Source organism: Sus scrofa, chromosome 6 (assembly GCF_054392235.1).
Source record: "Sus scrofa isolate SSC_HxYL_T2T_F1_AM1 chromosome 6, Sscrofa_HxYL_maternal_Yorkshire_Landrace_v2.0, whole genome shotgun sequence".
Taxonomy (NCBI): Eukaryota; Metazoa; Chordata; class Mammalia; order Artiodactyla; family Suidae; genus Sus; species Sus scrofa.
Window position 1 is genome coordinate 156,180,496 of NC_139388.1, and position 15,297 is coordinate 156,195,792.

At 36.4% G+C, this 15,297-nt stretch overlaps 1 long non-coding RNA gene across 1 annotated transcript in view; it reads left to right on the plus strand.

Moving 5' to 3' along the window:
• Positions 1 to 15,297, plus strand: part of LOC146402927 (uncharacterized) — a 220,989-nt gene that overhangs the window by 194,704 nt on the left and 10,988 nt on the right. The window contains exons 3-4 of the long non-coding RNA XR_014808133.1: positions 3,558 to 3,643; positions 11,549 to 11,738. This is a non-coding gene — a long non-coding RNA (uncharacterized LOC146402927). The remainder of the gene's footprint in view (positions 1 to 3,557; positions 3,644 to 11,548; positions 11,739 to 15,297) is intronic.

Genomic DNA, 15,297 nt, shown 5'->3' on the forward strand with positions numbered 1-15,297 from the left:
TAAGAATAGAACTCCCTTATGATATAGTAGTTTCACTTTTTTTTTTCTGTCTTTTGTCTTTTTGGGGCTGCGCCTCCGGCATATGAAGGTTCCCAGACTAGGGGTCTAATCAGAGCTGTTGTTGCCAGCCTATACTGGAGCCACAGCAATGCCAGATCCAAGCCGCATCTGCATCCTACACTACTGCTATGGCTAGGCCAGATTCTTAACCCACTGAGTGAGGCCAGGGATCGAACCCTCAACCTCATGGTTCTCAGTTGGATTCATTTCCGCTGCACCACAATGGGAATTCCCTAGTTTCACTGTAAATATTATCTGGGTAAAACAAAAATGTGAATTCAAAAAGATGTATGAACCTCCTGGTTGTTGCAGCATTATAAACAATAGCTGAGATGGGGAACAATCTTTCAATAGATGTCTTTCACTAGATGAATGGATAAAGAAGATGCTGTATACATATATACAATGGAATATGCTACTTAGCCATAAAAAGAATGAAATCTTGCCACTTGGGACAATCGAACACACACTGACAGCGTAATGCCACGTGAAATGAGTCACACAAAGACGCATAGTATATTATTTCACTTGCATGTGGAATCTAAAATAAAAATATAAATAAACAAGCAAAAAATCCCTCATAGACACAGAGAACAGATTTATGGTTGATCAAGGGGACAGGAACTTGGGTGTGGGCAAATGAGGGAAGAAGATCAAGAGGTAAAAGTTTCCATTATAAAATGGAATGGTGATGTAATTATAGCATGGTGACTCTAATCAATAACATTTTATTACAAATCTTGAAAGTTGTTATCACAAGAAAAGTAATAGCAACTTCGTATGGTGACAAATGTTAACTAGACATTCTGGTGATCATTTCACAAGGTATACATTTTTGGATTATTATACACCTGAAACTAACATTTTATGTCAACTACACTTCAATTGACAAAAAAGGAGACACCCTGTGGAATTAAGTCTTTTTGTTTAAAACCTCATTTCACTTACATGTCAAAAGCTCCCTTATTTTTGTTTAAAATACATGCAATTAAATAGCTGAATTTATAATGTGCAACTTACTATCTTGCCTATGACTGAGAATTTGGGAGTTGACGTGTATAAAATCAGTATATTTACCTCTTGCTTCTCTATATGCTGTGATTTGAGGAATATGAAATATTTTATCAAAATTAAGTTTAAAATTTATCTTAAAATTTTATTTGCATTTCCTATTTTATTTGCTATTTATTATTTTATGTAACTGTGGTCATACAATAAGCACCACAATAGATGGCTTCTTTCATTCGGCATTATATTTGTATAATTCATCCATAGTTTTCTATGCAATAGAAGCTTGTTCACTTATTATTTTATAGTATTCAATTATGTAAATATACTAGAAACATTTTGTTTCTATGCTACTTTTTATGGGTTGCCTATAGGTTTTAATAAATTAAAAAAAAGAAAACTAACGTTTACTGAACAAGGGGCTAAGTTATTTCTTCACAATATGCCCAATATGCACACATGATTGATATGTACCAGTCATTGTCTAAGTACCTTATATACATTAACTCATTTATTCAGAACTTTATTATAAAATAAGTGATGTTATTATTATCATCTCAACTTCCAGATTGAGATACTGAGTCATGATTAAATTCCTAGGCCAAGGACACAAATAGGAATAGTGTAACTTGGGATTTGAGTGAAGACAGTCTGACTTTAGAGGACATGTTTTAATTTTGCCATGTTACCTCTGCATAAATAAGCCATCACATGTATTCTCATTTAATTGTTACTTAAGAATAGATCAGATCTCCATTTTATATCTTAATAGGTACACATGTGGAGAGTTTGTCCAGTGTACAAGGCAGGTCTCTCACTATTAATGCCTATTTCCTACTTTTATATTTCTAAGTCTTTTTTTTTTCTTTCACTTTTTGTTTTAAAATAATTCTAGATTCAAAAGGAGTTTTAAAGGTAAAACAGAGAGGTCCCATGCACTATTTGTCTTGTCTCTTCAATAATAACATTTTGTTTAATCACTCAAAATAAAAAAAAAAATGATGCTGGTGTGGTTCACAAACCAATCCTGATTTTATAATAGCTTCCAAATATTCCAACATTTCTGACACACAAGAGTGAGGCAATTAGTTTCTTTTCTATAGATGAAGGGAAATTTGGTTGAAATAACCAAAACGGTATAGTGATTCTGCAAATCAAACACTTTAAAAAAAAAAAAAAAAGCTAGGCAGGGGTAAGATATGCATTAATGGTGGAACTTCCCAGCAAAATATTCCAATACAATGTAAATCATTACCTACTAAAAAACTCAGTTCCACAGAAGGAGATGAGCCATATTGGGAACCTGTAAGAATACATGCTTACATCATCTTCAATGCATGAAAGCAGTATCTATATGAGAAATTATTGAATGAGATAGCAGATTCTGAAACATATTACAAGAGAATTGCTTGTCCAGTATCCCTCAGAAAATTGATGGCTGGCCTCTCTCTAAAACTTTTCCACTCACTCTCTGCTAGAAACTTATGCTCTGAAGCATTACAACTCTAAAAACCTTTTCATGGAATTCACTAGAAACTTAAATTCATTGCTCAGAAATGAGTGGAAAACCACTTAGCCTGTAAGTATAAGGCAAGAGAGACCTGTATTTGCTCTTGTTGGGCCATAAAGCAATCTTACCTCAGGTACTCCAGTAACTACAACTGCATGAGAATGAGAATTGTGATATGTTCACAAAAATAAATCTTTGCAACTTTTCCCAAGGTGGAAGACAGAGACCCATCCCACGTTCCTTTTAAATTTGAATCCAGATTCTTGCCTCTGTTTAATCCAGAGCCTATGCTGCTGTGCCCAGTCCATCCATTTATTTATTTATTACATTTACATAGCACCTTTCCTCCAGAGCAACGTCTTTGTCAGAGCTGGCTCCTGGGGGAACAATTGATCACAGGGATGTTGTGGAGCCTGAAGAGTAAGCAGAATATCAAACACTCTCTTATATTAGAAACAGGGATGACTTCCCAGGATTTTTACTGTGCAGATGCTTATTTCGCTTCATTTTTAAAGGATGGTTACTATAGGAAATTTCTAAAATCTTGGAAGGGGTAAAATTTCTCTGTTTTATTCTATTTATAGCCCTAAAAAATAATGCCTATCCTACCATTTTGTCACAGTCTGATAACGAATTAAAGTAGGTAAATTTTCTTATTTGCCAGTTTAAATAAGGTAGGAGAAAAGTAGAAATGTCTCTTGTTCATTGGAATTGGGCTTTGGCAGATTCATAGACATTTTGATTTATAGATATATCTTTCAATCTTTTCTGAGCTGTGTCATACCTTTTTATCTCAGTACACTTAAAAAAAAAACAGGCAACGGTTAAAACATTGAAAACACATTGCAGGTTATATTTGTGTTGGGAGTGCATTGTCCTTGACCCATATGATAACAGTTAGGATGTACTAACATAGAGCTGCTGATAGTCATGTTTCTGTACTCTAGCCATAACAACACATTACCATGTTTCTTCACAGTGGATAAACATGGAAGTGCTTTAAAACAATGCCATAAGAGGTTGACGGAACAGGTGAAGACATATTATTGCCAAAAGAGCATTAAGGTAAGGTCGGGAAAATTGACTTTCAGCCTAAGATTCATCATTACTTGCTGTGTGACTTTGGATAATTCATTTGCTATTGATAATTCATTTGCTATCTCTGACCCTTAGTTTCCTCATCTATACACTAAAGTGGAAATCCTAGACAATCTCAGGTCATTTCCTCAATGAGTCTTCTTGGAAACTTGAATCAGGTTCTCAGAAGTCCTTGGTAAAGATAAAGTAGGTGGTAGAATCAAACCTTGTGACCATATTTGTTGCCTATATTTGTTGTATATTTACTACATGCCAGGTGTCATGCTAGGTAACACAAATGTAAAAAAGAGGCTTCTCAGTGAGAGAGAGCTTATATTCCAGGGAGACGGAAATTAAATGAAAAGGTGCTTATATACTTACAACTGAGATTTAAAAAAAACTGTGCAACAAAAAATACAGAATGTTATTGAGAGGTTATAATACAATTTAGTTATCTAGCTTTGTTGGATTTTGTTAAAAATTTCCAAGGAGCATATTTTTTTTCACGCATGTGTTTTAGGGAGAGTCATACCGCAGGGCTACAATTGATGAAGCATCTTTCAGAGCATTTTTTATATCCTGAAACAGTAAAAGCAAGCAGTTAACTATATTATAAGAGCCACCCGAAATTATGCTGAGTCTCTTTACAGCAAAACATGGAACATCAATATGGTTTTCTAGCTTATTTCAGTGACTTTAATTCTGGACTATCTTTTTAAAGATATTGGTACAGTGAAAACTCTTGGAAGATAGAGATAGTGTTTCCTATCAGAACAAATGGTAAAATTGCTCATAGTCTCAGAAGACAGGCTTGCTTTGCTGTGCAGTATAATAAAGATAATGATTCCTCACTCCCTGGAGAAAGGGGAGGCATATTTATCACCCATTTTGAAAGATTTGGTTATTCTAGGATCACATTCCTCTCCTGGGACACAATCCACTATGTTAATTGTGCTAATTCAAACATGTAAGTAATATTTAGCCCTCTTCCTGTCATGCTATAGGGATTGGAGCTTTGGGAGCAATGCAAAAATTACTGGTACTCTGGCTGCTGATATCACTGCAAATAATAAACTGTCCTTTGTCTTATGATTTATAACAGCATCCATGAATTTGTGGCAGGATAATTTGGTAGTTTTCAATAATGTAGGACTTTTAATAATAGCTAATGGAGAGAAAGGAACAAGGTTTTTGTTTGTTCTATTTTCTTTAGGATGGAAAAACACGAAAGCACATCCACAGCTACTAGTTGAATCTGGCTTGAAACAAACAACTGTGACTTGGAAGAGCTTATTACTGTTGTTTTTAAAAGAATCTTTCTGCATAAAGGATTGTTTATTTTAGTGGTAATAATAATATGTATGCTCTTTATTGAGTATGTATTACTTTCCTAATACACAGATCACTTCTTTTAAGGGCTGCACCTGAAGCATATGGAAGTTTCCAGGCTAGGGGTTGAATCGGAGCTGCAGCTGCCAGCCTATGCCACTGGCATAGCAATGCCAGATGTGAGCCGCATCTGCCACCTATACCACAGCTCATAGCAATGCCAGATCCTTAATCCACTGAGCAAGGCCAAGGATCAAACCCACATCCTCATGGATACTAGTTGGGTTCACTACCACTGAGCCACAGTGGAAACTCCCATCAATTCATTTAATCCTCAGGGAGAAAAAAAAAAAAAGAAGAAGAAATAGGATACACTTGGGCTCACACTTTTGCCAACCTGCCTACTGTTAATTCTCATTCTTGCTGTAGCCTTTTTGGTCATTCCACTCCATACACCATGGTCACTCTAGTTCTCACTTTATCCATATAGAAACTTGAAGCTCTTGGGTTCTTGGTAATCTAGGACTCAAACTGCATGGTGCCATTTTTCCTCCACTGACTATGGCACTCTGTGGAGGATGCTCCTTCTGTCAGCATGCACAGAGACCATTAACTCCCAGCCAGGTTATACATTATTTAACTTTAATTCTGTCCTTAATGACCTCAGGCCAAAACATAAGTCCATATCATCCCCAGACAGACCAAGAGTCCCTCTTTCTCAAGACTAATTATTTGTGGTTACAGAAGAATGGGAGTATTGTATTGCAGCCAAGTATATTTGGGGATCAGTTTTCTTAATTTTTGAATATAAATATTACTAGTAATAAGTGTCTCTATGTGTCTAGCAATGACCGTATATAATCTTGAGTCTTCATGATAATCCAAAGAACTGAAACTAAGCTTCACAAGATCAAGAAAATTTCAGTATAGGATAAGCAATAAGTAGAATATAGTTATTAAAAACTTTGGTTCTGGGGAGTTCCCACTGTGGCTCAGTGGGTTAAGAATCCACGTGCAGCAGCTCTGGTCACTGCGGTGGTATGGGTTTGATCCCCTGCCTGGTGCAGTGGGTTTAAGAATCCCATGTTTCCACTGCTGTGGCTTGGATTCAATACCTAGCCCAGGAACCTCCATATGCTGCAGGTGCAGACATTAAAACAAGAACAAAAACCAAACAAAAATTTTGGCTCTGGAGTCAGGCCAACTACAAATTAAAATTCTGACTCTACCTTCTCCTAGCTTTGGCCTAATTGTTAAGCCTCAGTTTCCTCTGTGCATAAGGAGAATAATAAGAGCATTTAATTTATAAGGATATTGTGAGGATTTAATTGAAGTGCTGCCATATGTTTTGAAAAATGTCAAGTGAATAGTAACTGCCCAACAAATACCTGCAGTTATTGTTATTAATCCCAATTTAAGGTAAAAAGTGAGCGAGTGGTAGTACATGACTTGAACTCAGGATAAGATTACCAGGAAAGGAGTTCCCGTCGTGGCGCAGTGGTTAACGAATCCGACTAGGAACCATGAGGTTGCGGGTTCGGTCCCTGCCCTTGCTCAGTGGGTTAACGATCCGGCGTTGCCGTGAGCTGTGGTGAAGGTTGCAGACGCGGCTCGGATCCCGCGTTGCTGTGGCTCTGGCGTAGGCCGGTGGCTACAGCTCCGATTCAACCCCTAGCCTGGGAACCTCCATATGCCGCGGGAGCGGCCCAAGAAGTAGCAACAACAACAACAACAAAAAGACAAAAGACAAAAAAAAAAAAAAAAAAAAAAAAAAAAAAAAAAAAAAAGATTACCAGGAAAAATGCAAGACACACAGTTACACTGAATTTCAGATTAAAAAATAATTTTTTTTTGGTATAAGTAAATTCCAAATATTGCATGGAACATCCTTGTACTAAAAATTAGTCATTTTTTTCTGACATTAAAATTTAACTAGACATGTTATAGATTTCCTAAACTTGATAACTTTAAATCAAGTTAAATTAGTCCTAAAACCCATGCTTTGTGCACTGTACTAAATTAAAGAAAATTGATTATTTCAATATTGTCTATATTATCTCCTTTTTTCCCCCAAAAATCTGTATTTCCTGTGTTTCTTCTTATTCTCAACAGTCACTGGAAAGTAGTTGAGAGAAGGGAGAGATAAAGAAACTCAAATCACATATTATTGTTATCCTGACAGAATTTAAGAAAATATAAGCTGAATTAAGTGATAAAGGTGTCAGGGACTAGCTCTTTTGGGGAAGCCTGCCTTGAGTTCATGCTGGATTAATTAGCCTCTTTTGTGCTTCATGCCATGCTAGGAAATGTCCCTCTACCAGGCCACTTCTCACACTCACCAGGGCAAACATGGACTCTCATCAGAATCACCTGGAGGGCTTATTAAACCAGAGGTGTCTGGGTCCCACTGTCAGAGATTCTGACCAAGTAGATCAGGGTAGACCATGAGAATCTGCCTTCTAACCAGCTTCCAAGTGATGGTAATGATGTCAGTCCAGGAGACATACTTTGTCGACTTTGACTTTACTGTAATCATCAGTTTACTCCTTTGTCCTCTGATTAGGTGGTGAGATCGTTTTTTTTTTTGTTTGTTTGTTTGTTTGTTTGTTTTTTTGGTGGTTGTTGTCTTTTTGCCATTTCTTGGGCCACTCCTGTGGTATGTGGAGGTTCCCTGGCTAGGGGTCTAATCAGAGCTGTAGCCACCGGCCTATGCCAGAGCCACAGCAATGTGGGATCCGAGCCACATCTGCAACCCACACCACAGCTCATGGCAATGCCGGATTCTCAGCCCACTGAGCAAGGCCAAGATCAAACCTGCATCCTCATGGTTCCGGGTTGGATTCGATAATCACTGCACCACCACGGGAACTCTGAGATCTTTGATAGTGAATCTAATGCTAACTTCCCCAAATTCAATTTTCCAAAATTCAGCTCACCAAAGATTAATGCTCATCAACTCCTTGCAGACTTGTTCTTGGTATATTTGGTTTGCCCCAGCCCAATCTCTATTCTGCTTTTGTTCCTGCCCAACCCTGGCCCTGGAGATAATCTGGCTGTGGTGAACTCAGCTAGACTTCGCGTTTTTCAGACAGCCTCTGTGTTTGGCCCAAAGGTGGGGCCAAAGACGAAATATAGACAGGGCATATATCCACTAGACAGAGGTTAAAGTATCACACACAAATAGACAAGGAAAAGCACATTCAATCTCCATTCACCTAAACAGGGCAGGAACAAAGTAAGTGTGAAAGTTAAATAAATAAATACAATGAAATAGCTTTTCATTGAGTTAGTCACTTAGTGAATTAATATCAGGAGACTTTTTTTGTTGTTGTTCATGAATTGCTATTTAACAAATTAACTTTGATCTTTCTTTGGGGTAGGAATCATCTTGTTTAACATTAAATAATATATAGTACTTCTAAGTACTTAATAATTCTCATTCAATTATTGAATAAATGAATTTGTAGAAGTCAATTAGCCATGATACTCTTGAGCCTTATGACGAGTGAGAGGATTACTTAAATATCAAATTGGAAAGAGATTAGCAGGTTTTTTTTTCTGTAAGATGTATCGGATTTAATGCAGTATCTCCAAATGAAAAGTGTGTCTCTTGAAAGTAGCAGCTGTTCTTTAAGACTATGATTCAGTAAATTCTAATTTTTCTTCTACTGACAATTTTTTTTACTGACATATAGTGCAAAGATATTACAGAAGTTAGAAATAGTATTGAGAAAAAAGGCAAAGTAAGCTTGTCTGGATTATTACTATGCCTCTTGAAGCTAGAGTAATAGGGGGTCTTTCTGTTGAGCTGAAAAACTTTTGGTTGTTGTGGAAATATGTTAAGGAAATGCTGATGATCCTGATTCATTTTAAGGAAGCTTAATTGACACATGATTGGAAATGCAGAAGACGGAACTACTATCTGCCTATGTTCTAGAAATTAGGTATTCCTATATAGTTTAGGAGTAAAGTATTTATTATATGGTCTGAATATCTTTTAAGGCTGAATATCCTTTTCAAAGTCATCTTACACCATAGAATCTTATAATTGGAAAGGACTTGAAATATTACATGGTTAATATATACACTTAAAACAGTTGCTAGGAGTTCCGTTGTGGCTCAGCAGTTAACAAATCTGACTAGTACCCATGAGGATGTGGGTTCCATCCCTGGCCTTCTTCAGTGGGTTCAGGTTCTGGTGTTGCCATGAGCTGTGGTGTAGGTCATAGATGTGGCTTGGATCTGGCATTGCTGATGCTGTGGCCTAGGCCAGCAGTTGTAACTCCAAATTGACCCCTAGCCTGGGTACTTCCATATGCTGTGGGTGTGGCCCTAAAAAGCAAAAAAAAAAAGTTCATTTTAAATTATCCCTGCCTATTTTTCCTTTACATGGCAGGGAGCTCACTACTGCACAAAGTGAGTACACTAGATGTTTGGTTGCAAGGTAATTCTTTTTTTTTTTTCCACTGTACAGCATGGGGATCAAGTTACACTTACATGTATACATTTTATTTCCTACCTTTGTTCTGTTGTGATATAAATATCTAGACATAGTTCTCAATGTTACACAGCAGGATCTCATTGTAAATCCCTTCCAAGAGGAATAGTTTGCATCCAAAAACCCCACGCTCCTGATCCCTTCCACTCCCTCCCTCTCCCCGCCCCAGGCAGCCACAAGTCTATTCTCCAAGTCCTGAATGTCTTTTCTGTGGAAATGTTCATTAGTGCTGTATATTAGATTCCAGTTATAAGTGATATTATATGGTGTTTGTCTTTGTCTTTCTAACTGATTTCACTCAGCATGAGAGTCTCTAGTTCCATCCATGTTGCTGCAAATGGCGTTATGTCATTCTTTTTTATGGCTGAGTAGTATTCCATTGTGTATATATAGCACATTTTCCTAATCCAATTATCTGTCAGTGGACATTTGGGTTGTTTCCATGTCTTGGCTTTTGTGAATAGTGCTGCAATGAACATGCGGGTGCATGTGTCTTCCTTGTTTTGTGCTAAAATCAAATTTTACTAGTACTGTCAAACATCAATGTTAAGATAATTTATTCACTTATTTATTTTCTCAATATGTAAAATCACAGTCATTTTCTGAGTTTGGAATAGATAGTGTGATACAAAGCTGTAAAGCTATGGTTTTTTTTTTCTTTCAAAGATCTTATAGTTTAATGGAAACAAATACAGGAAAATAATTATAATGCAAAGAATATTGAACTGATGATGGTACAAACTGTAGCACTAACTTTGGAGAAGAGGCTTCTACATTAGCCTTGGGAGTTAGATCAGGTATCATGAAGTCAGTAATATTTTAATTCATACTTAAAGGGTAAGTTACATTGGCGGCAGGGAAATAACATGTACACAAGCCAATTATGTAATTCACTGTTTCTGGAACAGACTGGATGCATGTGTGGAGGGTAGAAGAAAGGCAATGTTAAAAGTGGAGACTTATAGGTAATGTTAAAAGTGGGACATATAAGGAAGGGCAGAATGTTCACATGAGTTTATACTTTACCCTATAGGGCCCACTAAAGAGTGTCAAGAAGTGACATGATCATATTTTCATGTTGAAAGAGGTAATTTGGGCAACACCCTCTAGGATAGTTTAGGATTATATAAGACCAAGTAAATGTCCATCCCAGACTAGAAAAAAAAAAGTGGAAAGAAGAGGGGGAATAGATTCGAGAGTTATTTGTTGATAAATACTTAGACTAATCGATAATATTTGGTTAATGGTTATTTTTGAAGAAAGGTAGATGAAACAAAATGTCATATGAATTCAAGTGTTGTGACTTAGACCCTTATCCCTCATGGAGAAGCAGCATTGGCATTATCAGAAAACTTTTAAAAAATGTTGATTCTTAGATCTCACTCTAGACCTGATGAATCAGAATTTGCATTTTAACTGGATCCCCAAGTGATGCTCTTGCAGATTAACATTTGAGCAGCTAACTGAGCAGAAGGGTGGGTGAGAATGGCATGCAATGAAGCACAAAACCCCAGAGGAAAACATTGTTGGCTCTTTGGTGGGTGGGTTGTCCAAGCGGGAGAGGAGAGGAGATAATTTCAGTTTAGGCATACTGAAGACTTTGATCTGTCTTTGGAAGATCCAATTGAAAGAACCACTATTTATAGGGTTCTAGAGCTCAGAATGGAGACCATTTCAGCAACCATCAGAGTATAGGAAATAGTGGAAATTATGGGATTAGTGGAGATTGATCAAGAATGTAGGCAGGCTAGTAACAAATTACCTATGATGTTGACTTTAGATTCCTAATCATTGGAAAGATAGAACATTTTCAAATCAATTTCCTCCATTTGAATCATTTGGGACCACATTGGAGGTAGCTAATTTCCAAAGATTGCCTCAAACAATATTTCTCTCTTTGAGTGCATACTCCTCTTCATATCAAGAGGTGGGGGTTATTTATCTTCTCCTTGAAATTGGACTGTTCTTAAGACTCTGATAAAGAGAAGGCATCAGAAATGACATTTAAGGACTTTGTGGCCCAGGCCAAAAGAGGATGAACATCTTCTATTTCCTTTCCCTCTAAGTCCCAGCAACATATAGAGGCCGGGTGGAAGAGAATTGAGGCTGTAAATATCCCCACCTGCACTCCCAGCTGACAGCCAGCACCAAGGATAGACATGTGATTGACCTACCTTGGATGTTCCAGCCCAGTCAAGGCCCAGATGATTGCAGTCCCAACTGACAGGTCATGTGAAGTAGAACTTCCATACTGACGTAAGTTCAGTCAACCTACAGAATTGTGGCATGTAATATGGGTTGTAATTTTAGGCAGCCAAAAATTAGAGGTATGAGGGTGTTCCCATTGTGTCTCAGCGGGTTAATAACCCAACTAGTATCCATGAGGATATGGGTTTGATCCTTGGCCTTGCTCAGTGGGTTAAAGTGTCTATAGCCACCAGCTCTGGTGTAGGTCGCAGATGTGGTTTGGATCTGGTATTGCTGTGACTGTGGCATGGGTTGGCAGCTACAGCTCCCATTTGACCCCTAGCCTGGGAAGCTCCATATGCATGGGTATAGCCCTAAAAATACAAAAAAAAAAGAGGTATGGGAGTTGTCTTGTAGTTCAGTTGGTTAAGGATCCAGCTTGTCACTGCTGTGGCTGGGGTCTCTGCTGTGGTTTTGGTTTGATCCCTGACTGTTGGAACTTCAGCATGTTGTGGGCATGCCCCCCCTCCAAAAAAAAAAAAAAAAAAAAAGGAATAGGGGATGGTTTTTTACACAGCAGGATGTAATAGAAATAATATATCTCCTCAAAATATTTTTCTTTGGGCAGCTGGACACAAGGCAGATGTCCATTTGAATGTTAATAAAAACAGATGTACATATAAATACATGATGGACAAAGAGGAAAAAGTAGTTTAATTGGCAATATTTGTTACTTATGATTAAATACCTAGATATAAATAAGGGAGAATCTCTTTATATTATTAGCTGATATTACCTGTGCCCCCCCACCATTGTCTTTTCTTCTCCTCTTATGTCTCTACTCTTGTTGCTATTTAGTTCCATCTGTTAGCTATTATACAGTGAGAATTTACACTTCAGTTTTGTTGGTTTAGTCATTCTCTTAACGCCACCAGAGTGATTTTTTAAAACTGATTTGAACAAATATTCCAATGTTGTAAACAATCAATGGATCGCTGAAGAAATCAAAGAGGAAATTAAAAAAATATCTAGAAGCAAATGGCAACAAAGATACAACACTCCAAAACCTGTCGGATGTAGCAAAAACAATTCTAAGAGGGAAGTTTACAGTAATACAAGCCTACCTTAGGAAACAAGAAAAAGCTCAAATAAACAACCTAACTTTACATCTAAAGTGCTAGAGAGAGGAACAGAAAAGACCAAAAGTTAGCAGAAGGAAAGAAATCATAAAGATCAGAGCAGAAATTAATGAAATAAAAATGAAGAAAACCATAGAAAAGATCAATGAAATTAAAAGCTTGTTCTTTGAAGAGATCAACAAAATTGATAAACCCTTATCCAGACTTATCAAGGAAAAAAGAGGACTCAAATCAATAAAATTAGAAATGAAAAAGGAGAAGTTACAATGGACGTCACAGAAATACAAAGGATCATAAGAGACTAATACATGCAACTATATGCCAACAAAATGGACAACCTAGACAAAATGGACAAATGCTTAGAAAAGTATAATCTTCTAAGACTAAACCAAGAAGAAATATAACAGATGAACGGACCAAGTACTGAAATTGAAAGCGTGATTAAAAAACTTCCAACAAACAAAAGTCCAGGACCAGATGGCTTCACAGACGAATTCTATCAAACATTAAAGAAGTGCTAACACCTATCCTTCTGAAACTATTCCAAAAAATTGCAGAGGAAGGAACACTCCCAAACTCATTCTATAAGGCCACCACACATCACCCTGATACCAAAACCAGACAAAGACACCACAAAAAAAGAAAATTACAGGCCAACTGCACTGATGAACACAGATGCAAAATCCTCAACAAGATATGAGCAAACCACATCCAACAAATACATTAAAAGGATTGTATATCATGATCAAGTGGGATTTATCCCAGGGATGCATGATTCTTCAGTATCTGTAAATCAGTCAGTGTGATAAACCACTTTAACAAATTGAAGAATAAAAACCATGTGATTCTCTCAATAGATGCAGAAAAAGCCTTTGATAAAATCCAACACCCATTTCTGGTAAAAACCTTTCAGAAAGTGGGCATAGAGGGAACCTACCTCAACATAATAAAGGCCATATATGACAAACCCATAGTGAACATCATTCTCTGTGCTGAAAGCTGAAAGAACTCCCACTGAGATCAGGAACAAGACAAGGATGTCCACTCTCGCCACTACTATTCAACATAGTTTTAGAAGTCCTAGCCACAGCAATCAGAGAAGAAAAAGAAACTCTTAACTCTTCATGTGTTTGGTAGAATTCCACTGTGAAGCCATCTGGTCCCAGACATTTGTTCACTGGGAGGTTTTGATTGCTGATTCAATTTCAATACTAGAAAAATTTTGTTCATATTTTCTATTTCTTCCTGATCAGTCTTGGAAGATTGAATATTTCTAGAAATTTATAAATTTCTTCTAAATTGTCCAATTTCTTGGCATATAATTATTCAGAGTAGCCTCTTAATGAACATTCATTTTTCTGTGACATTTGTTGTAATTTCTCCTTTTTCATTTATGTTGTTTACTTGCATACTTTTTCTTAATTAGTTTAGCTAAAGGTTTATCAATATTGTTTATCTTTAAAAAACAGTTTAGTTTAGTTTTATTGACATTTATTGTTTTGCCTGTATTTCCTCTATTTTATTATTTTATTTTATTATTATTTTATTATTCTCTTTGTTTTCAGACTTTGGGTTTTGCTTCCTCATTTTTTATCTAATTCCTTTAGATGGTAGGTTAGGTTAGGTTGTTTATTTGGATTTTTCTTGTTTCTTGAGGTGTATCTGTATTGCTATAAATTTCTCTGTTATAATTGTTTTTGTTGCATCATATGGGTTTTGGAAATTTGTGTTTCTATCTTTATTGGTCTGGTATTTATGATGTCCTCTTTGATTTCTTTATTGACCCATTTATTTTTTAGTTAGCATGGCTTTCTTCTTCACTAGTTTTTATTTTTTCCTATTTTTACTTCCTGTCATTGATTTTTGGATTTATTTTTTAAAGGAAAAAATACTTAATATAATTTCTATCCTAGTAAGACTTATTTTATGGTCTAGTATGTGATCTATCTTGGAGAACATTTCACATGTATTTGAACACAATGTGAATTCCACAGCTTTGATATGGAATGTCCTGTAGATATCAGGTCCAACCAGTCTAATATATCATTTAAGAATATTGTTTCTTTATTGATTTTCTGTGTGATCTGTCCATGGATGTAAATGGGTTGTTAAAGTCCCCTGCTGTTACTGTGTTATTGTGAATTTCTCCCTTTATGTCTGTTGATATTTGCTTTATATATTTAGGTACAAAAAATGTTAATGCATGTTATACACTCTTTTTGCATTCATCCCTTTATCATTATATAATGCCCTTATTTGTCTTTTATAGACTTTGTTTTAAATTCTACTTTTATATGAGTATTGAAACCCCAGTTTCTTTTTCATTTCTATTTGCATAGAATATCTTTTTTGATATTCTCATTTTCAGTCTCTAGCTCTTTAGAGACTGTGTGTGTCTTTAGCTCTGAAGTGAGTCTCTTTTAGGCAGCAAAAGATGGGTCTTGTTTTTTTTAATTGAATCAGTCTACCCTTTGTCTTTTGATTGGAGC